We start from the raw sequence: 25,723 nt of genomic DNA, 5'->3' as shown, positions 1-25,723 counted from the left end.
CCAAGAACATGTTTGAGTTTTGGATCGATTCGATGAGCCCCCTACCAGTTTGGGTAGGATAATGAAGAGTGCAAGGACACTGCAAACATATTCTGAGAGAGGTCCAATGTAAGCTATGCTGCCATTTTCTTGACCCAGGCGTTCTCTCTAGGTTCTTACCAACAAAGCAGAAGCAGCACACAAAAGAAACATAAGCACATCTCCCTCTATCAACACAGTTGTGAGTTTCCCAACCTTCCTCCTAAAGACGTGCAGGTGAGTGACAAGGTGGCCGAATGGTTAAGGCGATGGACTGCTAATCCACTCTTTATGCGTGTGTTCGAATCCCATCGTCTTCGTTTGTTGTCTTTAGTGTTTCGAGAGAGCCATGTCGCATGGAAAAGCGTGGGTTCGAATCCCATCCTCGTCGTTTGTTGTCTTTAGTGTTTCGAGAGAGCCAAGTGCGCATGGAAAAGCCGTTCAAAGGACATTGCTGCCGACTTTAACGACATCATCATTAAAATAGCTGCAGAAACAAAACAGCTTCGGGCAGTTGTGCAGGCGAGTGACGAGGTGGCAGAGTGGTTAAAGCGATGGACTGCTAATCCATTGAGCTCTGCACGCGTGGGTTCGAATCCCATCCTCGTCGTTCGCCAGACGAAAGAAAGCCAGACAAGGTAGCGACGTCTCCTGTGCTTTTATCTGGACATGGAACGACAGGGTGGTATCACGTTTTAAACTGCCATGTAATCAGCCTTTTGGAACGGCCGGCTGCATGGTGTGTCTATGAAACAGGTGAGTGAAATGCACATAGAGGTTTATTAATTGTTCTCTCTTAGCTCAAAGAACAAAATGTGCGGTATTTTTTATGGGATATACTTATGAGTATCCTGGTAACAAAGGGGCAGAGTTATAAGCCTTAATCTCCAAGAACATGTTTGAGTTTTGGATCGATTCGATGAGCCCCCTACCAGTTTGGGTAGGATAATGAAGAGTGCAAGGACACTGCAAACATATTCTGAGAGAGGTCCAATGTAAGCTATGCTGCCATTTTCTTGACCCAGGCGTTCTCTCTAGGTTCTTACCAACAAAGCAGAAGCAGCACACAAAAGAAACATAAGCACATCTCCCTCTATCAACACAGTTGTGAGTTTCCCAACCTTCCTCCTAAAGACGTGCAGGTGAGTGACAAGGTGGCCGAATGGTTAAGGCGATGGACTGCTAATCCACTCTTTATGCGTGTGTTCGAATCCCATCGTCTTCGTTTGTTGTCTTTAGTGTTTCGAGAGAGCCATGTCGCATGGAAAAGCGTGGGTTCGAATCCCATCCTCGTCGTTTGTTGTCTTTAGTGTTTCGAGAGAGCCAAGTGCGCATGGAAAAGCCGTTCAAAGGACATTGCTGCCGACTTTAACGACATCATCATTAAAATAGCTGCAGAAACAAACGAGCTTCGGGCAGTTGTGCAGGCGAGTGACGAGGTGGCAGAGTGGTTAAAGCGATGGACTGCTAATCCATTGTGCTCTGCACGCGTGGGTTCGAATCCCATCCTCGTCGTTCGCCAGACGAAAGAAAGCCAGACAAGGTAGCGACGTCTCCTGTGCTTTTATCTGGACATGGAACGACAGGGTGGTATCACGTTTTAAACTGCCATGTAATCAGCCTTTTGGAACGGCCGGCTGCATGGTGTGTCTATGAAACAGGTGAGTGAAATGCACATAGAGGTTTATTAATTGTTCTCTCTTAGCTCAAAGAACAAAATGTGCGGTATTTTTTATGGGATATACTTATGAGTATCCTGGTAACAAAGGGGCAGAGTTATAAGCCTTAATCTCCAAGAACATGTTTGAGTTTTGGATCGATTCGATGAGCCCCCTACCAGTTTGGGTAGGATAATGAAGAGTGCAAGGACACTGCAAACATATTCTGAGAGAGGTCCAATGTAAGCTATGCTGCCATTTTCTTGACCCAGGCGTTCTCTCTAGGTTCTTACCAACAAAGCAGAAGCAGCACACAAAAGAAACATAAGCACATCTCCCTCTATCAACACAGTTGTGAGTTTCCCAACCTTCCTCCTAAAGACGTGCAGGTGAGTGACAAGGTGGCCGAATGGTTAAGGCGATGGACTGCTAATCCACTCTTTATGCGTGTGTTCGAATCCCATCGTCTTCGTTTGTTGTCTTTAGTGTTTCGAGAGAGCCATGTCGCATGGAAAAGCGTGGGTTCGAATCCCATCCTCGTCGTTTGTTGTCTTTAGTGTTTCGAGAGAGCCAAGTGCGCATGGAAAAGCCGTTCAAAGGACATTGCTGCCGACTTTAACGACATCATCATTAAAATAGCTGCAGAAACAAACGAGCTTCGGGCAGTTGCGCAGGCGAGTGACGAGGTGGCAGAGTGGTTAAAGCGATGGACTGCTAATCCATTGTGCTCTGCACGCGTGGGTTCGAATCCCATCCACGTCGTTCGCCAGACGAAAGAAAGCCAGACAAGGTAGCGACGTCTCCTGTGCTTTTATCTGGACATGGAACGACAGGGTGGTATCACGTTTTAAACTGCCATGTAATCAGCCTTTTGGAACGGCCGGCTGCATGGTGTGTCTATGAAACAGGTGAGTGAAATGCACATAGAGGTTTATTAATTGTTCTCTCTTAGCTCAAAGAACAAAATGTGCGGTATTTTTTATGGGATATACTTATGAGTATCCTGGTAACAAAGGGGCAGAGTTATAAGCCTTAATCTCCAAGAACATGTTTGAGTTTTGGATCGATTCGATGAGCCCCCTACCAGTTTGGGTAGGATAATGAAGAGTGCAAGGACACTGCAAACATATTCTGAGAGAGGTCCAATGTAAGCTATGCTGCCATTTTCTTGACCCAGGCGTTCTCTCTAGGTTCTTACCAACAAAGCAGAAGCAGCACACAAAAGAAACATAAGCACATCTCCCTCTATCAACACAGTTGTGAGTTTCCCAACCTTCCTCCTAAAGACGTGCAGGTGAGTGACAAGGTGGCCGAATGGTTAAGGCGATGGACTGCTAATCCACTCTTTATGCGTGTGTTCGAATCCCATCGTCTTCGTTTGTTGTCTTTAGTGTTTCGAGAGAGCCATGTCGCATGGAAAAGCGTGGGTTCGAATCCCATCCTCGTCGTTTGTTGTCTTTAGTGTTTCGAGAGAGCCAAGTGCGCATGGAAAAGCCGTTCAAAGGACATTGCTGCCGACTTTAACGACATCATCATTAAAATAGCTGCAGAAACAAAACAGCTTCGGGCAGTTGTGCAGGCGAGTGACGAGGTGGCAGAGTGGTTAAAGCGATGGACTGCTAATCCATTGAGCTCTGCACGCGTGGGTTCGAATCCCATCCTCGTCGTTCGCCAGACGAAAGAAAGCCAGACAAGGTAGCGACGTCTCCTGTGCTTTTATCTGGACATGGAACGACAGGGTGGTATCACGTTTTAAACTGCCATGTAATCAGCCTTTTGGAACGGCCGGCTGCATGGTGTGTCTATGAAACAGGTGAGTGAAATGCACATAGAGGTTTATTAATTGTTCTCTCTTAGCTCAAAGAACAAAATGTGCGGTATTTTTTATGGGATATACTTATGAGTATCCTGGTAACAAAGGGGCAGAGTTATAAGCCTTAATCTCCAAGAACATGTTTGAGTTTTGGATCGATTCGATGAGCCCCCTACCAGTTTGGGTAGGATAATGAAGAGTGCAAGGACACTGCAAACATATTCTGAGAGAGGTCCAATGTAAGCTATGCTGCCATTTTCTTGACCCAGGCGTTCTCTCTAGGTTCTTACCAACAAAGCAGAAGCAGCACACAAAAGAAACATAAGCACATCTCCCTCTATCAACACAGTTGTGAGTTTCCCAACCTTCCTCCTAAAGACGTGCAGGTGAGTGACAAGGTGGCCGAATGGTTAAGGCGATGGACTGCTAATCCACTCTTTATGCGTGTGTTCGAATCCCATCGTCTTCGTTTGTTGTCTTTAGTGTTTCGAGAGAGCCATGTCGCATGGAAAAGCGTGGGTTCGAATCCCATCCTCGTCGTTTGTTGTCTTTAGTGTTTCGAGAGAGCCAAGTGCGCATGGAAAAGCCGTTCAAAGGACATTGCTGCCGACTTTAACGACATCATCATTAAAATAGCTGCAGAAACAAACGAGCTTCGGGCAGTTGTGCAGGCGAGTGACGAGGTGGCAGAGTGGTTAAAGCGATGGACTGCTAATCCATTGTGCTCTGCACGCGTGGGTTCGAATCCCATCCTCGTCGTTCGCCAGACGAAAGAAAGCCAGACAAGGTAGCGACGTCTCCTGTGCTTTTATCTGGACATGGAACGACAGGGTGGTATCACGTTTTAAACTGCCATGTAATCAGCCTTTTGGAACGGCCGGCTGCATGGTGTGTCTATGAAACAGGTGAGTGAAATGCACATAGAGGTTTATTAATTGTTCTCTCTTAGCTCAAAGAACAAAATGTGCGGTATTTTTTATGGGATATACTTATGAGTATCCTGGTAACAAAGGGGCAGAGTTATAAGCCTTAATCTCCAAGAACATGTTTGAGTTTTGGATCGATTCGATGAGCCCCCTACCAGTTTGGGTAGGATAATGAAGAGTGCAAGGACACTGCAAACATATTCTGAGAGAGGTCCAATGTAAGCTATGCTGCCATTTTCTTGACCCAGGCGTTCTCTCTAGGTTCTTACCAACAAAGCAGAAGCAGCACACAAAAGAAACATAAGCACATCTCCCTCTATCAACACAGTTGTGAGTTTCCCAACCTTCCTCCTAAAGACGTGCAGGTGAGTGACAAGGTGGCCGAATGGTTAAGGCGATGGACTGCTAATCCACTCTTTATGCGTGTGTTCGAATCCCATCGTCTTCGTTTGTTGTCTTTAGTGTTTCGAGAGAGCCATGTCGCATGGAAAAGCGTGGGTTCGAATCCCATCCTCGTCGTTTGTTGTCTTTAGTGTTTCGAGAGAGCCAAGTGCGCATGGAAAAGCCGTTCAAAGGACATTGCTGCCGACTTTAACGACATCATCATTAAAATAGCTGCAGAAACAAACGAGCTTCGGGCAGTTGTGCAGGCGAGTGACGAGGTGGCAGAGTGGTTAAAGCGATGGACTGCTAATCCATTGTGCTCTGCACGCGTGGGTTCGAATCCCATCCTCGTCGTTCGCCAGACGAAAGAAAGCCAGACAAGGTAGCGACGTCTCCTGTGCTTTTATCTGGACATGGAACGACAGGGTGGTATCACGTTTTAAACTGCCATGTAATCAGCCTTTTGGAACGGCCGGCTGCATGGTGTGTCTATGAAACAGGTGAGTGAAATGCACATAGAGGTTTATTAATTGTTCTCTCTTAGCTCAAAGAACAAAATGTGCGGTATTTTTTATGGGATATACTTATGAGTATCCTGGTAACAAAGGGGCAGAGTTATAAGCCTTAATCTCCAAGAACATGTTTGAGTTTTGGATCGATTCGATGAGCCCCCTACCAGTTTGGGTAGGATAATGAAGAGTGCAAGGACACTGCAAACATATTCTGAGAGAGGTCCAATGTAAGCTATGCTGCCATTTTCTTGACCCAGGCGTTCTCTCTAGGTTCTTACCAACAAAGCAGAAGCAGCACACAAAAGAAACATAAGCACATCTCCCTCTATCAACACAGTTGTGAGTTTCCCAACCTTCCTCCTAAAGACGTGCAGGTGAGTGACAAGGTGGCCGAATGGTTAAGGCGATGGACTGCTAATCCACTCTTTATGCGTGTGTTCGAATCCCATCGTCTTCGTTTGTTGTCTTTAGTGTTTCGAGAGAGCCATGTCGCATGGAAAAGCGTGGGTTCGAATCCCATCCTCGTCGTTTGTTGTCTTTAGTGTTTCGAGAGAGCCAAGTGCGCATGGAAAAGCCGTTCAAAGGACATTGCTGCCGACTTTAACGACATCATCATTAAAATAGCTGCAGAAACAAAACAGCTTCGGGCAGTTGTGCAGGCGAGTGACGAGGTGGCAGAGTGGTTAAAGCGATGGACTGCTAATCCATTGAGCTCTGCACGCGTGGGTTCGAATCCCATCCTCGTCGTTCGCCAGACGAAAGAAAGCCAGACAAGGTAGCGACGTCTCCTGTGCTTTTATCTGGACATGGAACGACAGGGTGGTATCACGTTTTAAACTGCCATGTAATCAGCCTTTTGGAACGGCCGGCTGCATGGTGTGTCTATGAAACAGGTGAGTGAAATGCACATAGAGGTTTATTAATTGTTCTCTCTTAGCTCAAAGAACAAAATGTGCGGTATTTTTTATGGGATATACTTATGAGTATCCTGGTAACAAAGGGGCAGAGTTATAAGCCTTAATCTCCAAGAACATGTTTGAGTTTTGGATCGATTCGATGAGCCCCCTACCAGTTTGGGTAGGATAATGAAGAGTGCAAGGACACTGCAAACATATTCTGAGAGAGGTCCAATGTAAGCTATGCTGCCATTTTCTTGACCCAGGCGTTCTCTCTAGGTTCTTACCAACAAAGCAGAAGCAGCACACAAAAGAAACATAAGCACATCTCCCTCTATCAACACAGTTGTGAGTTTCCCAACCTTCCTCCTAAAGACGTGCAGGTGAGTGACAAGGTGGCCGAATGGTTAAGGCGATGGACTGCTAATCCACTCTTTATGCGTGTGTTCGAATCCCATCGTCTTCGTTTGTTGTCTTTAGTGTTTCGAGAGAGCCATGTCGCATGGAAAAGCGTGGGTTCGAATCCCATCCTCGTCGTTTGTTGTCTTTAGTGTTTCGAGAGAGCCAAGTGCGCATGGAAAAGCCGTTCAAAGGACATTGCTGCCGACTTTAACGACATCATCATTAAAATAGCTGCAGAAACAAACCAGCTTCGGGCAGTTGTGCAGGCGAGTGACGAGGTGGCAGAGTGGTTAAAGCGATGGACTGCTAATACATTGTGCTCTGCACGCGTGGGTTCGAATCCCATCCTCGTCGTTCGCCAGACGAAAGAAAGCCAGACAAGGTAGCGACGTCTCCTGTGCTTTTATCTGGACATGGAACGACAGGGTGGTATCACGTTTTAAACTGCCATGTAATCAGCCTTTTGGAACGGCCGGCTGCATGGTGTGTCTATGAAACAGGTGAGTGAAATGCACATAGAGGTTTATTAATTGTTCTCTCTTAGCTCAAAGAACAAAATGTGCGGTATTTTTTATGGGATATACTTATGAGTATCCTGGTAACAAAGGGGCAGAGTTATAAGCCTTAATCTCCAAGAACATGTTTGAGTTTTGGATCGATTCGATGAGCCCCCTACCAGTTTGGGTAGGATAATGAAGAGTGCAAGGACACTGCAAACATATTCTGAGAGAGGTCCAATGTAAGCTATGCTGCCATTTTCTTGACCCAGGCGTTCTCTCTAGGTTCTTACCAACAAAGCAGAAGCAGCACACAAAAGAAACATAAGCACATCTCCCTCTATCAACACAGTTGTGAGTTTCCCAACCTTCCTCCTAAAGACGTGCAGGTGAGTGACAAGGTGGCCGAATGGTTAAGGCGATGGACTGCTAATCCACTCTTTATGCGTGTGTTCGAATCCCATCGTCTTCGTTTGTTGTCTTTAGTGTTTCGAGAGAGCCATGTCGCATGGAAAAGCGTGGGTTCGAATCCCATCCTCGTCGTTTGTTGTCTTTAGTGTTTCGAGAGAGCCAAGTGCGCATGGAAAAGCCGTTCAAAGGACATTGCTGCCGACTTTAACGACATCATCATTAAAATAGCTGCAGAAACAAACGAGCTTCGGGCAGTTGCGCAGGCGAGTGACGAGGTGGCAGAGTGGTTAAAGCGATGGACTGCTAATCCATTGTGCTCTGCACGCGTGGGTTCGAATCCCATCCACGTCGTTCGCCAGACGAAAGAAAGCCAGACAAGGTAGCGACGTCTCCTGTGCTTTTATCTGGACATGGAACGACAGGGTGGTATCACGTTTTAAACTGCCATGTAATCAGCCTTTTGGAACGGCCGGCTGCATGGTGTGTCTATGAAACAGGTGAGTGAAATGCACATAGAGGTTTATTAATTGTTCTCTCTTAGCTCAAAGAACAAAATGTGCGGTATTTTTTATGGGATATACTTATGAGTATCCTGGTAACAAAGGGGCAGAGTTATAAGCCTTAATCTCCAAGAACATGTTTGAGTTTTGGATCGATTCGATGAGCCCCCTACCAGTTTGGGTAGGATAATGAAGAGTGCAAGGACACTGCAAACATATTCTGAGAGAGGTCCAATGTAAGCTATGCTGCCATTTTCTTGACCCAGGCGTTCTCTCTAGGTTCTTACCAACAAAGCAGAAGCAGCACACAAAAGAAACATAAGCACATCTCCCTCTATCAACACAGTTGTGAGTTTCCCAACCTTCCTCCTAAAGACGTGCAGGTGAGTGACAAGGTGGCCGAATGGTTAAGGCGATGGACTGCTAATCCACTCTTTATGCGTGTGTTCGAATCCCATCGTCTTCGTTTGTTGTCTTTAGTGTTTCGAGAGAGCCATGTCGCATGGAAAAGCGTGGGTTCGAATCCCATCCTCGTCGTTTGTTGTCTTTAGTGTTTCGAGAGAGCCAAGTGCGCATGGAAAAGCCGTTCAAAGGACATTGCTGCCGACTTTAACGACATCATCATTAAAATAGCTGCAGAAACAAAACAGCTTCGGGCAGTTGTGCAGGCGAGTGACGAGGTGGCAGAGTGGTTAAAGCGATGGACTGCTAATCCATTGAGCTCTGCACGCGTGGGTTCGAATCCCATCCTCGTCGTTCGCCAGACGAAAGAAAGCCAGACAAGGTAGCGACGTCTCCTGTGCTTTTATCTGGACATGGAACGACAGGGTGGTATCACGTTTTAAACTGCCATGTAATCAGCCTTTTGGAACGGCCGGCTGCATGGTGTGTCTATGAAACAGGTGAGTGAAATGCACATAGAGGTTTATTAATTGTTCTCTCTTAGCTCAAAGAACAAAATGTGCGGTATTTTTTATGGGATATACTTATGAGTATCCTGGTAACAAAGGGGCAGAGTTATAAGCCTTAATCTCCAAGAACATGTTTGAGTTTTGGATCGATTCGATGAGCCCCCTACCAGTTTGGGTAGGATAATGAAGAGTGCAAGGACACTGCAAACATATTCTGAGAGAGGTCCAATGTAAGCTATGCTGCCATTTTCTTGACCCAGGCGTTCTCTCTAGGTTCTTACCAACAAAGCAGAAGCAGCACACAAAAGAAACATAAGCACATCTCCCTCTATCAACACAGTTGTGAGTTTCCCAACCTTCCTCCTAAAGACATGCAGGTGAGTGACAAGGTGGCCGAATGGTTAAGGCGATGGACTGCTAATCCACTCTTTATGCGTGTGTTCGAATCCCATCGTCTTCGTTTGTTGTCTTTAGTGTTTCGAGAGAGCCATGTCGCATGGAAAAGCGTGGGTTCGAATCCCATCCTCGTCGTTTGTTGTCTTTAGTGTTTCGAGAGAGCCAAGTGCGCATGGAAAAGCCGTTCAAAGGACATTGCTGCCGACTTTAACGACATCATCATTAAAATAGCTGCAGAAACAAACGAGCTTCGGGCAGTTGTGCAGGCGAGTGACGAGGTGGCAGAGTGGTTAAAGCGATGGACTGCTAATCCATTGTGCTCTGCACGCGTGGGTTCGAATCCCATCCTCGTCGTTCGCCAGACGAAAGAAAGCCAGACAAGGTAGCGACGTCTCCTGTGCTTTTATCTGGACATGGAACGACAGGGTGGTATCACGTTTTAAACTGCCATGTAATCAGCCTTTTGGAACGGCCGGCTGCATGGTGTGTCTATGAAACAGGTGAGTGAAATGCACATAGAGGTTTATTAATTGTTCTCTCTTAGCTCAAAGAACAAAATGTGCGGTATTTTTTATGGGATATACTTATGAGTATCCTGGTAACAAAGGGGCAGAGTTATAAGCCTTAATCTCCAAGAACATGTTTGAGTTTTGGATCGATTCGATGAGCCCCCTACCAGTTTGGGTAGGATAATGAAGAGTGCAAGGACACTGCAAACATATTCTGAGAGAGGTCCAATGTAAGCTATGCTGCCATTTTCTTGACCCAGGCGTTCTCTCTAGGTTCTTACCAACAAAGCAGAAGCAGCACACAAAAGAAACATAAGCACATCTCCCTCTATCAACACAGTTGTGAGTTTCCCAACCTTCCTCCTAAAGACGTGCAGGTGAGTGACAAGGTGGCCGAATGGTTAAGGCGATGGACTGCTAATCCACTCTTTATGCGTGTGTTCGAATCCCATCGTCTTCGTTTGTTGTCTTTAGTGTTTCGAGAGAGCCATGTCGCATGGAAAAGCCGTTCAAAGTACATTGCTGCCGACTTTAACGACATCACCATTAAAATAGCTGCAGAAACACACCACAGCCCAGCTTCGGGCAGTCGTGCTGGCGAGTGACGAGGTGGCCGACTGGTTAAAGCGATGGACTGCTAATCCATTGTGCTCTGCACGCGTGGGTTCGAATCCCATCCTCGTCGTTTGTTGTCTTTAGTGTTTCGAGAGAGCCAAGTGCGCATGGAAAAGCCGTTCAAATGACATTGCTGCCGACTTTAACGACATCATCATTAAAATAGCTGCAGAAACACACCAGCTTCGGGCAGTTGTGCAGGCGAGTGACGAGGTGGCCGAGTGGTTAAGGCGATGGACTGCTAATCCATTGTGCTCTGCACGCGTGGGTTCGAATCCCATCCTCGTCGTTCGCCAGACGAAAGAAATCCAGACAAGGTAGCGACGTCTCCTGTGGTTTTATCTGGACATGGAACGACAGGGTGGTATCACGTTTTAAACTGCCATGTAATCAGCCTTTTGGAACGGCCGGCTGCATGGTGTGTCTATGAAACAGGTGAGTGAAATGCACATAGAGGTTTATTAATTGTTCTCTCTTAGCTCAAAGAACAAAATGTGCGGTATTTTTGATGGGAGATACTTATGGCTATCCTGGTTACAAAGGGCCAGAGTTATAACCCTCAATCTCCAAGAACATGTTTGAGTTTGGGATCGATTCGATGAGCCCCCTACCAGTTTGGGTAGGATAATGAAGAGTGCAAGGACACTGCAAACATATTCTGAGAGAGGTCCAATGTAAGCTATGCTGCCATTTTCTTGACCCAGGCGTTCTCTCTAGGTTCTTACCAACAAAGCAGAAGCAGCACACAAAAGAAACATATGCACATCTCCCTCTATCAACACAGTTGTGAGTTTCCCAACCTTCCTCCTAAAGACGTGTAGGTGAGTGACGAGGTGGCCGAATGGTTAAGGTGATGGACTGCTGATTCATTGTGCTCTTCATGCGTTTGTTCGAATCCCATCATAGGCGTTTGTTGTCTTTAGTGTTTCGAGAGAGCCAAGTGCGCATGGAAAAGCCGTTCAAAGTACGTTGCTGCCGACTTTAACGACATCATCATTAAAATAGCTGCAGAAACACACCAGCTTCGGGCAGTTGTGCAGGCGAGTGATTAAGGTGATGTACTGCTAATCCATTGTGCTCTGCACGCGTGGGTTCGAATCCCATCCACGACGTTTGATGTCTTTAGTGTTTTGAGAGAGCCAAGTTCGCATGGAAAAGCAGTTCAAATGACATTGCTGCCGACTTTAACGACATCATCCTTAAAATAGCTGCAGAAACACACCACGGCCCAGCTTCGGGCAGATGAGCAGGTGAGTGACGAGGTGGCCGAGTCGTTAAGGCGATGCACTGCTAATCCATTGTGTTCTGCACTCGTGGGTTCGAATCCCATCCTCGTCGTTTGTTGTCTTTAGTGTTCAAGAAAGCCAAGTGTGCCTGGCAAAGCTTTTTGCTTCCAACTATAACGTCATCATACTAAAGATAGATGCAGAAAAACTCTACGTGCAGGCGAGTTGCTGCGTGGTTAAGGCGATGGACTGCTAATCCTTTGTGCTCTGTGCGCATGGGTTTGAGTCCCATCTTTGGTGTTTAGTTTCACAGGGAGTCTAAAGGACAGGTCAACCGCAGGGGTGCAGCTCATGGCAAGCTTTTAATTATAGCTGTATTTCGGTTATGAGAGCCCCCTGGTTAATGGATATAATCATTTTAAATACAAAAACACGTTCAAGGGAGGTCCAAATCCTGGCTAAACCAGCCACCTTCAAGCTTATGCTTTCAACACCACAGCGAAAACAGAATGTAAAAAAAGCAAAAGTAAAATTCCCTTTTACAACAAGTCATGAAGCCTCTCAAGAGACTGTCAAAAATTGCCAGGGCTGACTGTATTTCAAGTCATCCCAGCGGGGTATTCTTAAAGTTTTCAACCAGCAAAGATCACGTCTCGGATGAGCCTCATAGGCTATGATATTGCTTCTGCGAAAGAATGCCAGACAAGGTAGCGACGTCTCCTGTGTTTTTATCTGGACATGGAACGACAGGGTGGTATCACGTTTTAAACTGCCATGTAATCAGCCTTTTGGAACGGCCGGCTGCATGGTGTGTCTATGAAACAGGTGAGTGAAATGCACATAGAGTTTTATTAATTGTTCTCTCTTAGCTCAAAGAACAAAATGTGCGGTATTTTTTATGGGATATACTTATGAGTATCCTGGTAACAAAGGGGCAGAGTTATAAGCCTCAATCTCCAAGAACATGTTTGAGTTTTGGATCGATTCGATGAGCCCCCTACCAGTTTGGGTAGGATAATGAAGATTGCAAGGACACTGCAAACATATTCTGAGAGAGGTCCAATGTAAGCTATGCTGCCATTTTCTTGACCCAGGCGTTCTCTCTAGGTTCTTACCAACAAAGCAGAAGCAGCACACAAAAGAAACATAAGCACATCTCCCTCTATCAACACAGTTGTGAGTTTCCCAACCTTCCTCCTAAAGACGTGCAGGTGAGTGACAAGGTGGCCGAATGGTTAAGGCGATGGACTGCTAATCCACTCTTTATGCCTGTGTCGAATCCCATCGTCTTCGTTTGTTGTCTTTAGTGTTTCGAGAGAGCCATGTCGCATGGAAAAGCCGTTCAAAGTACATTGCTGCCAACTTTAACGACATCACCATTAAAATAGCTGCAGAAACACACCACAGCCCAGCTTCGGACAGTCGTGCTGGCGAGTGACGAGGTGGCCGACTGGTTAAAGCGATGGACTGCTAATCCATTGTGCTCTTTATGTGTGGGTTCGAATCCCATCCTCGTCGTTTGATGTCTCTAGTGTTTCGAGAGAGCCAAGTGCGCATGGAAAAGCCGTTCAAATGACATTGCTGCCGACTTTAACGACATCATCCTTAAAATAGCTGCAGAAACACACCACACCCCAGCTTCGGGCAGATGTGCAGGCGTAGTGACGAGGTGGCCGAGTGGTTAAGGCGATGGACTGCTAATCCATTGTGCTCTGCACGCGTGGGTTCGAATCCCATCCTCGTCGTTCGCCAGACAAGGTAGCGACGTCTCCTGTGCTTTTATCTGGACATGGAACGACAGGGTGGTATCACGTTTTAAACTGCCATGTAATCAGCCTTTTGGAACGGCCGGCTGCATGGTGTGTCTATGAAACAGGTGAGTGAAATGCACATAGAGGTTTATTAATTGTTCTCTCTTAGCTCAAAGAACAAAATGTGCGGTATTTTTTATGGGATATACTTATGAGTATCCTGGTAACAAAGAGGCAGAGTTATAAGCCTCAATCTCCAAGAACATGTTTGAGTTTTGGATCGATTCGATGAGCCCCCTACCAGTTTGGGTAGGATAATGAAGATTGCAAGGACACTGCAAACATATTCTGAGAGAGGTCCAATGTAAGCTATGCTGCCATTTTCTTGACCCAGGCGTTCTCTCTAGGTTCTTACCAACAAAGCAGAAGCAGCACACAAAAGAAACATAAGCACATCTCCCTCTATCAACACAGTTGTGAGTTTCCCAACCTTCCTCCTAAAGACGTGCAGGTGAGTGACAAGGTGGCCGAATGGTTAAGGCGATGGACTGCTAATCCACTCTTTATGCGTGTGTTCGAATCCCATCGTCTTCGTTTGTTGTCTTTAGTGTTTCGAGAGAGCCATGTCGCATGGAAAAGCCGTTCAAAGTACATTGCTGCCGACTTTAACGACATCACCATTAAAATAGCTGCAGAAACACACCACAGCCCAGCTTCGGACAGTCGTGCTGGCGAGTGACGAGGTGGCCGACTGGTTAAAGCGATGGACTGCTAATCCATTGTGCTCTTTATGTGTGGGTTCGAATCCCATCCTCGTCGTTTGATGTCTCTAGTGTTTCGAGAGAGCCAAGTGCGCATGGAAAAGCCGTTCAAATGACATTGCTGCCGACTTTAACGACATCATCCTTAAAATAGCTGCAGAAACACACCACACCCCAGCTTCGGGCAGATGTGCAGGCGTAGTGACGAGGTGGCCGAGTGGTTAAGGCGATGGACTGCTAATCCATTGTGCTCTGCACGCGTGGGTTCGAATCCCATCCTCGTTGTTTGTTGTCTTTAGTGTTTTGAGAGAGCCAAGTGCGCATGGAAAAGCCGTTCAAAGGACATTGCTGCCGACTTTAACGACATCATCATTAAAATAGCTGCAGAAACAAACCAGCTTCGGGCAGTTGTGCAGGCGAGTGACGAGGTGGCAGAGTGGTTAAAGCGATGGACTGCTAATCCATTGTGCTCTGCACGCGTGGGTTCGAATCCCATCCTCGTCGTTCGCCAGACGAAAGAAAGCCAGACAAGGTAGCGACGTCTCCTGTGCTTTTATCTGGACATGGAACGACAGGGTGGTATCACGTTTTAAACTGCCATGTAATCAGCCTTTTGGAACGGCCGGCTGCATGGTGTGTCTATGAAACAGGTGAGTGAAATGCACATAGAGGTTTATTAATTGTTCTCTCTTAGCTCAAAGAACAAAATGTGCGGTATTTTTTATGGGATATACTTATGAGTATCCTGGTAACAAAGGGGCAGAGTTATAAGCCTTAATCTCCAAGAACATGTTTGAGTTTTGGATCGATTCGATGAGCCCCCTACCAGTTTGGGTAGGATAATGAAGAGTGCAAGGACACTGCAAACATATTCTGAGAGAGGTCCAATGTAAGCTATGCTGCCATTTTCTTGACCCAGGCGTTCTCTCTAGGTTCTTACCAACAAAGCAGAAGCAGCACACAAAAGAAACATAAGCACATCTCCCTCTATCAACACAGTTGTGAGTTTCCCAACCTTCCTCCTAAAGACGTGCAGGTGAGTGACAAGGTGGCCGAATGGTTAAGGCGATGGACTGCTAATCCACTCTTTATGCGTGTGTTCGAATCCCATCGTCTTCGTTTGTTGTCTTTAGTGTTTCGAGAGAGCCATGTCGCATGGAAAAGCCGTTCAAAGTACATTGCTGCCGACTTTAACGACATCACCATTAAAATAGCTGCAGAAACACACCACAGCCCAGCTTCGGGCAGTCGTGCTGGCGAGTGACGAGGTGGCCGACTGGTTAAAGCGATGGACTGCTAATCCATTGTGCTCTGCACGCGTGGGTTCGAATCCCATCCTCGTCGTTTGTTGTCTTTAGTGTTTCGAGAGAGCCAAGTGCGCATGGAAAAGCCGTTCAAATGACATTGCTGCCGACTTTAACGACATCATCATTAAAATAGCTGCAGAAACACACCAGCTTCGGGCAGTTGTGCAGGCGAGTGACGAGGTGGCCGAGTGGTTAAGGCGATGGACTGCTAATCCATTGTGCTCTGCACGCGTGGGTTCGAATCCCATCCTCGTCGTTCGCCAGACGAAAGAAATCCAGACAAGGTAGCGACGTCTCCTGTGGTTTTATCTGGACATGGAACGACAGGGTGGTATCACGTTTTAAACTGCCATGTAATCAGCCTTTTGGAACGGCCGGCTGCATGGTGTGTCTATGAAACAGGTGAGTGAAATGCACATAGAGGTTTATTAATTGTTCTCTCTTAGCTCAAAGAACAAAATGTGCGGTATTTTTTATGGGATATACTTATGAGTATCCTGGTAACAAAGGGGCAGAGTTATAAGCCTTAATCTCCAAGAACATGTTTGAGTTTTGGATCGATTCGATGAGCCCCCTACCAGTTTGGGTAGGATAATGAAGAGTGCAAGGACACTGCAAACATATTCTGAGAGAGGTCCAATGTAAGCTATGCTGCCATTTTCTTGACCCAGGCGTTCTCTCTAGGTTCTTACCAACAAAGCAGAAGCAGCACACAAAAGAAACATAAGCACATCTCCCTCTATCAACACAGTTGTGAGTTTCCCAACCTTCCTCCTAAAGACGTGCAGGTGAGTGACAAGGTGGCCGAATGGTTAAGGCGATGGACTGCTAATCCACTCTTTATGCGTGTGTTCGAATCCCATCGTCTTCGTTTGTTGTCTTTAGTGTTTCGAGAGAGCCATGTCGCATGGAAAAGCCGTTCAAAGTACATTGCTGCCGACTTTAACGACATCACCATTAAAATAGCTGCAGAAACACACCACAGCCCAGCTTCGGGCAGTCGTGCTGGCGAGTGACGAGGTGGCCGACTGGTTAAAGCGATGGACTGCTAATCCATTGTGCTCTGCACGCGTGGGTTCGAATCCCATCCTCGTCGTTTGTTGTCTTTAGTGTTTCGAGAGAGCCAAGTGCGCATGGAAAAGCCGTTCAAATGACATTGCTGCCGACTTTAACGACATCATCATTAAAATAGCTGCAGAAACACACCAGCTTCGGGCAGTTGTGCAGGCGAGTGACGAGGTGGCCGAGTGGTTAAGGCGATGGACTGCTAATCCATTGTGCTCTGCACGCGTGGGTTCGAATCCCATCCTCGTCGTTCGCCAGACGAAAGAAATCCAGACAAGGTAGCGACGTCTCCTGTGGTTTTATCTGGACATGGAACGACAGGGTGGTATCACGTTTTAAACTGCCATGTAATCAGCCTTTTGGAACGGCCGGCTGCATGGTGTGTCTATGAAACAGGTGAGTGAAATGCACATAGAGGTTTATTAATTGTTCTCTCTTAGCTCAAAGAACAAAATGTGCGGTATTTTTGATGGGAGATACTTATGGCTATCCTGGTTACAAAGGGCCAGAGTTATAACCCTCAATCTCCAAGAACATGTTTGAGTTTGGGATCGATTCGATGAGCCCCCTACCAGTTTGGGTAGGATAATGAAGAGTGCAAGGACACTGCAAACATATTCTGAGAGAGGTCCAATGTAAGCTATGCTGCCATTTTCTTGACCCAGGCGTTCTCTCTAGGTTCTTACCAACAAAGCAGAAGCAGCACACAAAAGAAACATATGCACATCTCCCTCTATCAACACAGTTGTGAGTTTCCCAACCTTCCTCCTAAAGACGTGTAGGTGAGTGACGAGGTGGCCGAATGGTTAAGGTGATGGACTGCTGATTCATTGTGCTCTTCATGCGTTTGTTCGAATCCCATCATAGGCGTTTGTTGTCTTTAGTGTTTCGAGAGAGCCAAGTGCGCATGGAAAAGCCGTTCAAAGTACGGGTGCTGCCGACTTTAACGACATCATCATTAAAATAGCTGCAGAAACACACCAGCTTCGGGCAGTTGTGCAGGCGAGTGATTAAGGTGATGTACTGCTAATCCATTGTGCTCTGCACGCGTGGGTTCGAATCCCATCCACGACGTTTGATGTCTTTAGTGTTTCGAGAGAGCCAAGTTCGCATGGAAAAGCAGTTCAAATGACATTGCTGCCGACTTTAACGACATCATCCTTAAAATAGCTGCAGAAACACACCACGGCCCAGCTTCGGGCAGATGAGCAGGTGAGTGACGAGGTGGCCGAGTCGTTAAGGCGATGCACTGCTAATCCATTGTGTTCTGCACTCGTGGGTTCGAATCCCATCCTCGTCGTTTGTTGTCTTTAGTGTTCAAGAAAGCCAAGTGTGCCTGGCAAAGCTTTTTGCTTCCAACTATAACGTCATCATACTAAAGATAGATGCAGAAAAACTCTACGTGCAGGCGAGTTGCTGCGTGGTTAAGGCGATGGACTGCTAATCCTTTGTGCTCTGTGCGCATGGGTTTGAGTCCCATCTTTGGTGTTTAGTTTCACAGGGAGTCTAAAGGACAGGTCAACCGCAGGGGTGCAGCTCATGGCAAGCTTTTAATTATAGCTGTATTTCGGTTATGAGAGCCCCCTGGTTAATGGATATAATCATTTTAAATACAAAAACACGTTCAAGGGAGGTCCAAATCCTGGCTAAACCAGCCACCTTCAAGCTTATGCTTTCAACACCACAGCGAAAACAGAATGTAAAAAAAGCAAAAGTAAAATTCCCTTTTACAACAAGTCATGAAGCCTCTCAAGAGACTGTCAAAAATTGCCAGGGCTGACTGTATTTCAAGTCATCCCAGCGGGGTATTCTTAAAGTTTTCAACCAGCAAAGATCACGTCTCGGATGAGCCTCATAGGCTATGATATTGCTTCTGCGAAAGAATGCCAGACAAGGTAGCGACGTCTCCTGTGTTTTTATCTGGACATGGAACGACAGGGTGGTATCACGTTTTAAACTGCCATGTAATCAGCCTTTTGGAACGGCCGGCTGCATGGTGTGTCTATGAAACAGGTGAGTGAAATGCACATAGAGGTTTATTAATTGTTCTCTCTTAGCTCAAAGAACAAAATGTGCGGTATTTTTTATGGGATATACTTATGAGTATCCTGGTAACAAAGGGGCAGAGTTATAAGCCTCAATCTCCAAGAACATGTTTGAGTTTTGGATCGATTCGATGAGCCCCCTACCAGTTTGGGTAGGATAATGAAGATTGCAAGGACACTGCAAACATATTCTGAGAGAGGTCCAATGTAAGCTATGCTGCCATTTTCTTGACCCAGGCGTTCTCTCTAGGTTCTTACCAACAAAGCAGAAGCAGCACACAAAAGAAACATAAGCACATCTCCCTCTATCAACACAGTTGTGAGTTTCCCAACCTTCCTCCTAAAGACGTGCAGGTGAGTGACAAGGTGGCCGAATGGTTAAGGCGATGGACTGCTAATCCACTCTTTATGCCTGTGTCGAATCCCATCGTCTTCGTTTGTTGTCTTTAGTGTTTCGAGAGAGCCATGTCGCATGGAAAAGCCGTTCAAAGTACATTGCTGCCAACTTTAACGACATCACCATTAAAATAGCTGCAGAAACACACCACAGCCCAGCTTCGGACAGTCGTGCTGGCGAGTGACGAGGTGGCCGACTGGTTAAAGCGATGGACTGCTAATCCATTGTGCTCTTTATGTGTGGGTTCGAATCCCATCCTCGTCGTTTGATGTCTCTAGTGTTTCGAGAGAGCCAAGTGCGCATGGAAAAGCCGTTCAAATGACATTGCTGCCGACTTTAACGACATCATCCTTAAAATAGCTGCAGAAACACACCACACCCCAGCTTCGGGCAGATGTGCAGGCGTAGTGACGAGGTGGCCGAGTGGTTAAGGCGATGGACTGCTAATCCATTGTGCTCTGCACGCGTGGGTTCGAATCCCATCCTCGTCGTTCGCCAGACAAGGTAGCGACGTCTCCTGTGCTTTTATCTGGACATGGAACGACAGGGTGGTATCACGTTTTAAACTGCCATGTAATCAGCCTTTTGGAACGGCCGGCTGCATGGTGTGTCTATGAAACAGGTGAGTGAAATGCACATAGAGGTTTATTAATTGTTCTCTCTTAGCTCAAAGAACAAAATGTGCGGTATTTTTTATGGGATATACTTATGAGTATCCTGGTAACAAAGAGGCAGAGTTATAAGCCTCAATCTCCAAGAACATGTTTGAGTTTTGGATCGATTCGATGAGCCCCCTACCAGTTTGGGTAGGATAATGAAGATTGCAAGGACACTGCAAACATATTCTGAGAGAGGTCCAATGTAAGCTATGCTGCCATTTTCTTGACCCAGGCGTTCTCTCTAGGTTCTTACCAACAAAGCAGAAGCAGCACACAAAAGAAACATAAGCACATCTCCCTCTATCAACACAGTTGTGAGTTTCCCAACCTTCCTCCTAAAGACGTGCAGGTGAGTGACAAGGTGGCCGAATGGTTAAGGCGATGGACTGCTAATCCACTCTTTATGCGTGTGTTCGAATCCCATCGTCTTCGTTTGTTGTCTTTAGTGTTTCGAGAGAGCCATGTCGCATGGAAAAGCCGTTCAAAGTACATTGCTGCCGACTTTAACGACATCACCATTAAAATAGCTGCAGAAACACACCACAGCCCAGCTTCGGACAGTCGTGCTGGCGAGTGACGAGGTGGCCGACTGGTTAAAGCGATGGACTGCTAATCCATTGTGCTCTTTATGTGTGGGTTCGAATCCCATCCTCGTCGTTTGATGTCTCTAGTGTTTCGAGAGAGCCAAGTGCGCATGGAAAAGCCGTTCAAATGACATTGCTGCCGACTTTAACGACATCATCCTTAAAATAGCTGCAGAAACACACCACACCCCAGCTTCGGGCAGATGTGCAGGCGTAGTGACGAGGTGGCCGAGTGGTTAAGGCGATGGACTGCTAATCCATTGTGCTCTGCACGCGTGGGTTCGAATCCCATCCTCGTTGTTTGTTGTCTTTAGTGTTTTGAGAGAGCCAAGTGCGCATGGAAAAGCCGTTCAAAGGACATTGCTGCCGACTTTAACGACATCATCATTAAAATAGCTGCAGAAACAAACCAGCTTCGGGCAGTTGTGCAGGCGAGTGACGAGGTGGCAGAGTGGTTAAAGCGATGGACTGCTAATCCATTGTGCTCTGCACGCGTGGGTTCGAATCCCATCCTCGTCGTTCGCCAGACGAAAGAAAGCCAGACAAGGTAGCGACGTCTCCTGTGCTTTTATCTGGACATGGAACGACAGGGTGGTATCACGTTTTAAACTGCCATGTAATCAGCCTTTTGGAACGGCCGGCTGCATGGTGTGTCTATGAAACAGGTGAGTGAAATGCACATAGAGGTTTATTAATTGTTCTCTCTTAGCTCAAAGAACAAAATGTGCGGTATTTTTTATGGGATATACTTATGAGTATCCTGGTAACAAAGGGGCAGAGTTATAAGCCTTAATCTCCAAGAACATGTTTGAGTTTTGGATCGATTCGATGAGCCCCCTACCAGTTTGGGTAGGATAATGAAGAGTGCAAGGACACTGCAAACATATTCTGAGAGAGGTCCAATGTAAGCTATGCTGCCATTTTCTTGACCCAGGCGTTCTCTCTAGGTTCTTACCAACAAAGCAGAAGCAGCACACAAAAGAAACATAAGCACATCTCCCTCTATCAACACAGTTGTGAGTTTCCCAACCTTCCTCCTAAAGACGTGCAGGTGAGTGACAAGGTGGCCGAATGGTTAAGGCGATGGACTGCTAATCCACTCTTTATGCGTGTGTTCGAATCCCATCGTCTTCGTTTGTTGTCTTTAGTGTTTCGAGAGAGCCATGTCGCATGGAAAAGCCGTTCAAAGTACATTGCTGCCGACTTTAACGACATCACCATTAAAATAGCTGCAGAAACACACCACAGCCCAGCTTCGGGCAGTCGTGCTGGCGAGTGACGAGGTGGCCGACTGGTTAAAGCGATGGACTGCTAATCCATTGTGCTCTGCACGCGTGGGTTCGAATCCCATCATCGTCGTTTGTTGTCTTTAGTGTTTCGAGAGAGCCAAGTGCGCATGGAAAAGCCGTTCAAATGACATTGCTGCCGACTTTAACGACATCATCATTAAAATAGCTGCAGAAACACACCAGCTTCGGGCAGTTGTGCAGGCGAGTGACGAGGTGGCCGAGTGGTTAAGGCGATGGACTGCTAATCCATTGTGCTCTGCACGCGTGGGTTCGAATCCCATCCTCGTCGTTCGCCAGACGAAAGAAATCCAGACAAGGTAGCGACGTCTCCTGTGGTTTTATCTGGACATGGAACGACAGGGTGGTATCACGTTTTAAACTGCCATGTAATCAGCCTTTTGGAACGGCCGGCTGCATGGTGTGTCTATGAAACAGGTGAGTGAAATGCACATAGAGGTTTATTAATTGTTCTCTCTTAGCTCAAAGAACAAAATGTGCGGTATTTTTTATGGGATATACTTATGAGTATCCTGGTAACAAAGGGGCAGAGTTATAAGCCTCAATCTCCAAGAACATGTTTGAGTTTTGGATCGATTCGATGAGCCCCCTACCAGTTTGGGTAGGATAATGAAGATTGCAAGGACACTGCAAACATATTCTGAGAGAGGTCCAATGTAAGCTATGCTGCCATTTTCTTGACCCAGGCGTTCTCTCTAGGTTCTTACCAACAAAGCAGAAGCAGCACACAAAAGAAACATAAGCACATCTCCCTCTATCAACACAGTTGTGAGTTTCCCAACCTTCCTCCTAAAGACGTGCAGGTGAGTGACAAGGTGGCCGAATGGTTAAGGCGATGGACTGCTAATCCACTCTTTATGCCTGTGTCGAATCCCATCGTCTTCGTTTGTTGTCTTTAGTGTTTCGAGAGAGCCATGTCGCATGGAAAAGCCGTTCAAAGTACATTGCTGCCAACTTTAACGACATCACCATTAAAATAGCTGCAGAAACACACCACAGCCCAGCTTCGGACAGTCGTGCTGGCGAGTGACGAGGTGGCCGACTGGTTAAAGCGATGGACTGCTAATCCATTGTGCTCTTTATGTGTGGGTTCGAATCCCATCCTCGTCGTTTGATGTCTCTAGTGTTTCGAGAGAGCCAAGTGCGCATGGAAAAGCCGTTCAAATGACATTGCTGCCGACTTTAACGACATCATCCTTAAAATAGCTGCAGAAACACACCACACCCCAGCTTCGGGCAGATGTGCAGGCGTAGTGACGAGGTGGCCGAGTGGTTAAGGCGATGGACTGCTAATCCATTGTGCTCTGCACGCGTGGGTTCGAATCCCATCCTCGTCGTTCGCCAGACAAGGTAGCGACGTCTCCTGTGCTTTTATCTGGACATGGAACGACAGGGTGGTATCACGTTTTAAACTGCCATGTAATCAGCCTTTTGGAACGGCCGGCTGCATGGTGTGTCTATGAAACAGGTGAGTGAAATGCACATAGAGGTTTATTAATTGTTCTCTCTTAGCTCAAAGAACAAAATGTGCGGTATTTTTTATGGGATATACTTATGAGTATCCTGGTAACAAAGAGGCAGAGTTATAAGCCTCAATCTCCAAGAACATGTTTGAGTTTTGGATCGATTCGATGAGCCCCCTACCAGTTTGGGTAGGATAATGAAGATTGCAAGGACACTGCAAACATATTCTGAGAGAGGTCCAATGTAAGCTATGCTGCCATTTTCTTGACCCAGGCGTTCTCTCTAGGTTCTTACCAACAAAGCAGAAGCAGCACACAAAAGAAACATAAGCACATCTCCCTCTATCAACACAGTTGTGAGTTTCCCAACCTTCCTCCTAAAGACGTGCAGGTGAGTGACAAGGTGGCCGAATGGTTAAGGCGATGGACTGCTAATCCACTCTTTATGCGTGTGTTCGAATCCCATCGTCTTCGTTTGTTGTCTTTAGTGTTTCGAGAGAGCCATGTCGCATGGAAAAGCGTGGGTTCGAATCCCATCCTCGTCGTTTGTTGTCTTTAGTGTTTCGAGAGAGCCAAGTGCGCATGGAAAAGCCGTTCAAAGGACATTGCTGCCGACTTTAACGACATCATCATTAAAATAGCTGCAGAAACAAACGAGCTTCGGGCAGTTGTGCAGGCGAGTGACGAGGTGGCAGAGTGGTTAAAGCGATGGACTGCTAATCCATTGTGCTCTGCACGCGTGGGTTCGAATCCCATCCTCGTCGTTCGCCAGACGAAAGAAAGCCAGACAAGGTAGCGACGTCTCCTGTGCTTTTATCTGGACATGGAACGACAGGGTGGTATCACGTTTTAAACTGCCATGTAATCAGCCTTTTGGAACGGCCGGCTGCATGGTGTGTCTATGAAACAGGTGAGTGAAATGCACATAGAGGTTTATTAATTGTTCTCTCTTAGCTCAAAGAACAAAATGTGCGGTATTTTTTATGGGATATACTTATGAGTATCCTGGTAACAAAGGGGCAGAGTTATAAGCCTTAATCTCCAAGAACATGTTTGAGTTTTGGATCGATTCGATGAGCCCCCTACCAGTTTGGGTAGGATAATGAAGAGTGCAAGGACACTGCAAACATATTCTGAGAGAGGTCCAATGTAAGCTATGCTGCCATTTTCTTGACCCAGGCGTTCTCTCTAGGTTCTTACCAACAAAGCAGAAGCAGCACACAAAAGAAACATAAGCACATCTCCCTCTATCAACACAGTTGTGAGTTTCCCAACCTTCCTCCTAAAGACGTGCAGGTGAGTGACAAGGTGGCCGAATGGTTAAGGCGATGGACTGCTAATCCACTCTTTATGCGTGTGTTCGAATCCCATCGTCTTCGTTTGTTGTCTTTAGTGTTTCGAGAGAGCCATGTCGCATGGAAAAGCGTGGGTTCGAATCCCATCCTCGTCGTTTGTTGTCTTTAGTGTTTCGAGAGAGCCAAGTGCGCATGGAAAAGCCGTTCAAAGGACATTGCTGCCGACTTTAACGACATCATCATTAAAATAGCTGCAGAAACAAACGAGCTTCGGGCAGTTGTGCAGGCGAGTGACGAGGTGGCAGAGTGGTTAAAGCGATGGACTGCTAATCCATTGTGCTCTGCACGCGTGGGTTCGAATCCCATCCTCGTCGTTCGCCAGACGAAAGAAAGCCAGACAAGGTAGCGACGTCTCCTGTGCTTTTATCTGGACATGGAACGACAGGGTGGTATCACGTTTTAAACTGCCATGTAATCAGCCTTTTGGAACGGCCGGCTGCATGGTGTGTCTATGAAACAGGTGAGTGAAATGCACATAGAGGTTTATTAATTGTTCTCTCTTAGCTCAAAGAACAAAATGTGCGGTATTTTTTATGGGATATACTTATGAGTATCCTGGTAACAAAGGGGCAGAGTTATAAGCCTTAATCTCCAAGAACATGTTTGAGTTTTGGATCGATTCGATGAGCCCCCTACCAGTTTGGGTAGGATAATGAAGAGTGCAAGGACACTGCAAACATATTCTGAGAGAGGTCCAATGTAAGCTATGCTGCCATTTTCTTGACCCAGGCGTTCTCTCTAGGTTCTTACCAACAAAGCAGAAGCAGCACACAAAAGAAACATAAGCACATCTCCCTCTATCAACACAGTTGTGAGTTTCCCAACCTTCCTCCTAAAGACGTGCAGGTGAGTGACAAGGTGGCCGAATGGTTAAGGCGATGGACTGCTAATCCACTCTTTATGCGTGTGTTCGAATCCCATCGTCTTCGTTTGTTGTCTTTAGTGTTTCGAGAGAGCCATGTCGCATGGAAAAGCGTGGGTTCGAATCCCATCCTCGTCGTTTGTTGTCTTTAGTGTTTCGAGAGAGCCAAGTGCGCATGGAAAAGCCGTTCAAAGGACATTGCTGCCGACTTTAACGACATCATCATTAAAATAGCTGCAGAAACAAACCAGCTTCGGGCAGTTGTGCAGGCGAGTGACGAGGTGGCAGAGTGGTTAAAGCGATGGACTGCTAATACATTGTGCTCTGCACGCGTGGGTTCGAATCCCATCCTCGTCGTTCGCCAGACGAAAGAAAGCCAGACAAGGTAGCGACGTCTCCTGTGCTTTTATCTGGACATGGAACGACAGGGTGGTATCACGTTTTAAACTGCCATGTAATCAGCCTTTTGGAACGGCCGGCTGCATGGTGTGTC

General features: G+C 46.6%; 23 non-coding genes across 23 annotated transcripts; 21 read left to right on the top strand and 2 right to left on the bottom strand.

Annotated features, from left to right (window-relative positions):
• The first annotated feature begins 546 nt into the window (after positions 1 to 546).
• trnas-gcu (transfer RNA serine (anticodon GCU)) lies at positions 547 to 628 on the top strand. Its single transcript has one exon. It is a non-coding gene; the product is annotated as a tRNA-Ser (tRNA).
• Positions 629 to 1,451: 823 nt separating this feature from the next.
• On the top strand, positions 1,452 to 1,533 carry trnas-gcu (transfer RNA serine (anticodon GCU)). The gene has a single exon. It is a non-coding gene; the product is annotated as a tRNA-Ser (tRNA).
• Positions 1,534 to 3,261: 1,728 nt separating this feature from the next.
• Positions 3,262 to 3,343, top strand: trnas-gcu (transfer RNA serine (anticodon GCU)). The gene has a single exon. It is a non-coding gene; the product is annotated as a tRNA-Ser (tRNA).
• An 823-nt stretch (positions 3,344 to 4,166) lies between these two features.
• Positions 4,167 to 4,248, top strand: trnas-gcu (transfer RNA serine (anticodon GCU)). The gene has a single exon. It is a non-coding gene; the product is annotated as a tRNA-Ser (tRNA).
• An 823-nt stretch (positions 4,249 to 5,071) lies between these two features.
• trnas-gcu (transfer RNA serine (anticodon GCU)) lies at positions 5,072 to 5,153 on the top strand. Its single transcript has one exon. It is a non-coding gene; the product is annotated as a tRNA-Ser (tRNA).
• An 823-nt stretch (positions 5,154 to 5,976) lies between these two features.
• Positions 5,977 to 6,058, top strand: trnas-gcu (transfer RNA serine (anticodon GCU)). Its single transcript has one exon. It is a non-coding gene; the product is annotated as a tRNA-Ser (tRNA).
• Positions 6,059 to 8,691: 2,633 nt separating this feature from the next.
• Positions 8,692 to 8,773, top strand: trnas-gcu (transfer RNA serine (anticodon GCU)). Its single transcript has one exon. It is a non-coding gene; the product is annotated as a tRNA-Ser (tRNA).
• Positions 8,774 to 9,596: 823 nt separating this feature from the next.
• Positions 9,597 to 9,678, top strand: trnas-gcu (transfer RNA serine (anticodon GCU)). Its single transcript has one exon. It is a non-coding gene; the product is annotated as a tRNA-Ser (tRNA).
• Positions 9,679 to 10,655: 977 nt separating this feature from the next.
• Positions 10,656 to 10,737, top strand: trnas-gcu (transfer RNA serine (anticodon GCU)). The gene has a single exon. It is a non-coding gene; the product is annotated as a tRNA-Ser (tRNA).
• A 1,494-nt stretch (positions 10,738 to 12,231) lies between these two features.
• On the bottom strand, positions 12,232 to 12,371 carry LOC143742101 (U4 spliceosomal RNA). Its single transcript, XR_013205353.1, has one exon. It is a non-coding gene; the product is annotated as a U4 spliceosomal RNA (small nuclear RNA).
• Positions 12,372 to 13,337: 966 nt separating this feature from the next.
• Positions 13,338 to 13,419, top strand: trnas-gcu (transfer RNA serine (anticodon GCU)). Its single transcript has one exon. It is a non-coding gene; the product is annotated as a tRNA-Ser (tRNA).
• A 970-nt stretch (positions 13,420 to 14,389) lies between these two features.
• trnas-gcu (transfer RNA serine (anticodon GCU)) lies at positions 14,390 to 14,471 on the top strand. The gene has a single exon. It is a non-coding gene; the product is annotated as a tRNA-Ser (tRNA).
• Positions 14,472 to 14,608: 137 nt separating this feature from the next.
• Positions 14,609 to 14,690, top strand: trnas-gcu (transfer RNA serine (anticodon GCU)). The gene has a single exon. It is a non-coding gene; the product is annotated as a tRNA-Ser (tRNA).
• A 977-nt stretch (positions 14,691 to 15,667) lies between these two features.
• trnas-gcu (transfer RNA serine (anticodon GCU)) lies at positions 15,668 to 15,749 on the top strand. The gene has a single exon. It is a non-coding gene; the product is annotated as a tRNA-Ser (tRNA).
• A 977-nt stretch (positions 15,750 to 16,726) lies between these two features.
• trnas-gcu (transfer RNA serine (anticodon GCU)) lies at positions 16,727 to 16,808 on the top strand. Its single transcript has one exon. It is a non-coding gene; the product is annotated as a tRNA-Ser (tRNA).
• Positions 16,809 to 18,303: 1,495 nt separating this feature from the next.
• On the bottom strand, positions 18,304 to 18,443 carry LOC143742095 (U4 spliceosomal RNA). The gene has a single exon (XR_013205352.1). It is a non-coding gene; the product is annotated as a U4 spliceosomal RNA (small nuclear RNA).
• A 966-nt stretch (positions 18,444 to 19,409) lies between these two features.
• trnas-gcu (transfer RNA serine (anticodon GCU)) lies at positions 19,410 to 19,491 on the top strand. Its single transcript has one exon. It is a non-coding gene; the product is annotated as a tRNA-Ser (tRNA).
• Positions 19,492 to 20,461: 970 nt separating this feature from the next.
• Positions 20,462 to 20,543, top strand: trnas-gcu (transfer RNA serine (anticodon GCU)). The gene has a single exon. It is a non-coding gene; the product is annotated as a tRNA-Ser (tRNA).
• A 137-nt stretch (positions 20,544 to 20,680) lies between these two features.
• Positions 20,681 to 20,762, top strand: trnas-gcu (transfer RNA serine (anticodon GCU)). Its single transcript has one exon. It is a non-coding gene; the product is annotated as a tRNA-Ser (tRNA).
• A 977-nt stretch (positions 20,763 to 21,739) lies between these two features.
• trnas-gcu (transfer RNA serine (anticodon GCU)) lies at positions 21,740 to 21,821 on the top strand. The gene has a single exon. It is a non-coding gene; the product is annotated as a tRNA-Ser (tRNA).
• Positions 21,822 to 22,805: 984 nt separating this feature from the next.
• Positions 22,806 to 22,887, top strand: trnas-gcu (transfer RNA serine (anticodon GCU)). Its single transcript has one exon. It is a non-coding gene; the product is annotated as a tRNA-Ser (tRNA).
• Positions 22,888 to 23,695: 808 nt separating this feature from the next.
• On the top strand, positions 23,696 to 23,777 carry trnas-gcu (transfer RNA serine (anticodon GCU)). Its single transcript has one exon. It is a non-coding gene; the product is annotated as a tRNA-Ser (tRNA).
• Positions 23,778 to 24,600: 823 nt separating this feature from the next.
• trnas-gcu (transfer RNA serine (anticodon GCU)) lies at positions 24,601 to 24,682 on the top strand. Its single transcript has one exon. It is a non-coding gene; the product is annotated as a tRNA-Ser (tRNA).
• The last annotated feature ends 1,041 nt before the right edge of the window (positions 24,683 to 25,723 follow it).

This window comes from Siphateles boraxobius, unplaced genomic scaffold (genome assembly GCF_051911475.1).
Source record: "Siphateles boraxobius isolate OS27281-9 unplaced genomic scaffold, OSU_SipBor_1 1, whole genome shotgun sequence".
NCBI classification, from domain to species: Eukaryota; Metazoa; Chordata; class Actinopteri; order Cypriniformes; family Leuciscidae; genus Siphateles; species Siphateles boraxobius.
This window is presented reverse-complemented; position numbering and strand designations above follow the sequence as displayed.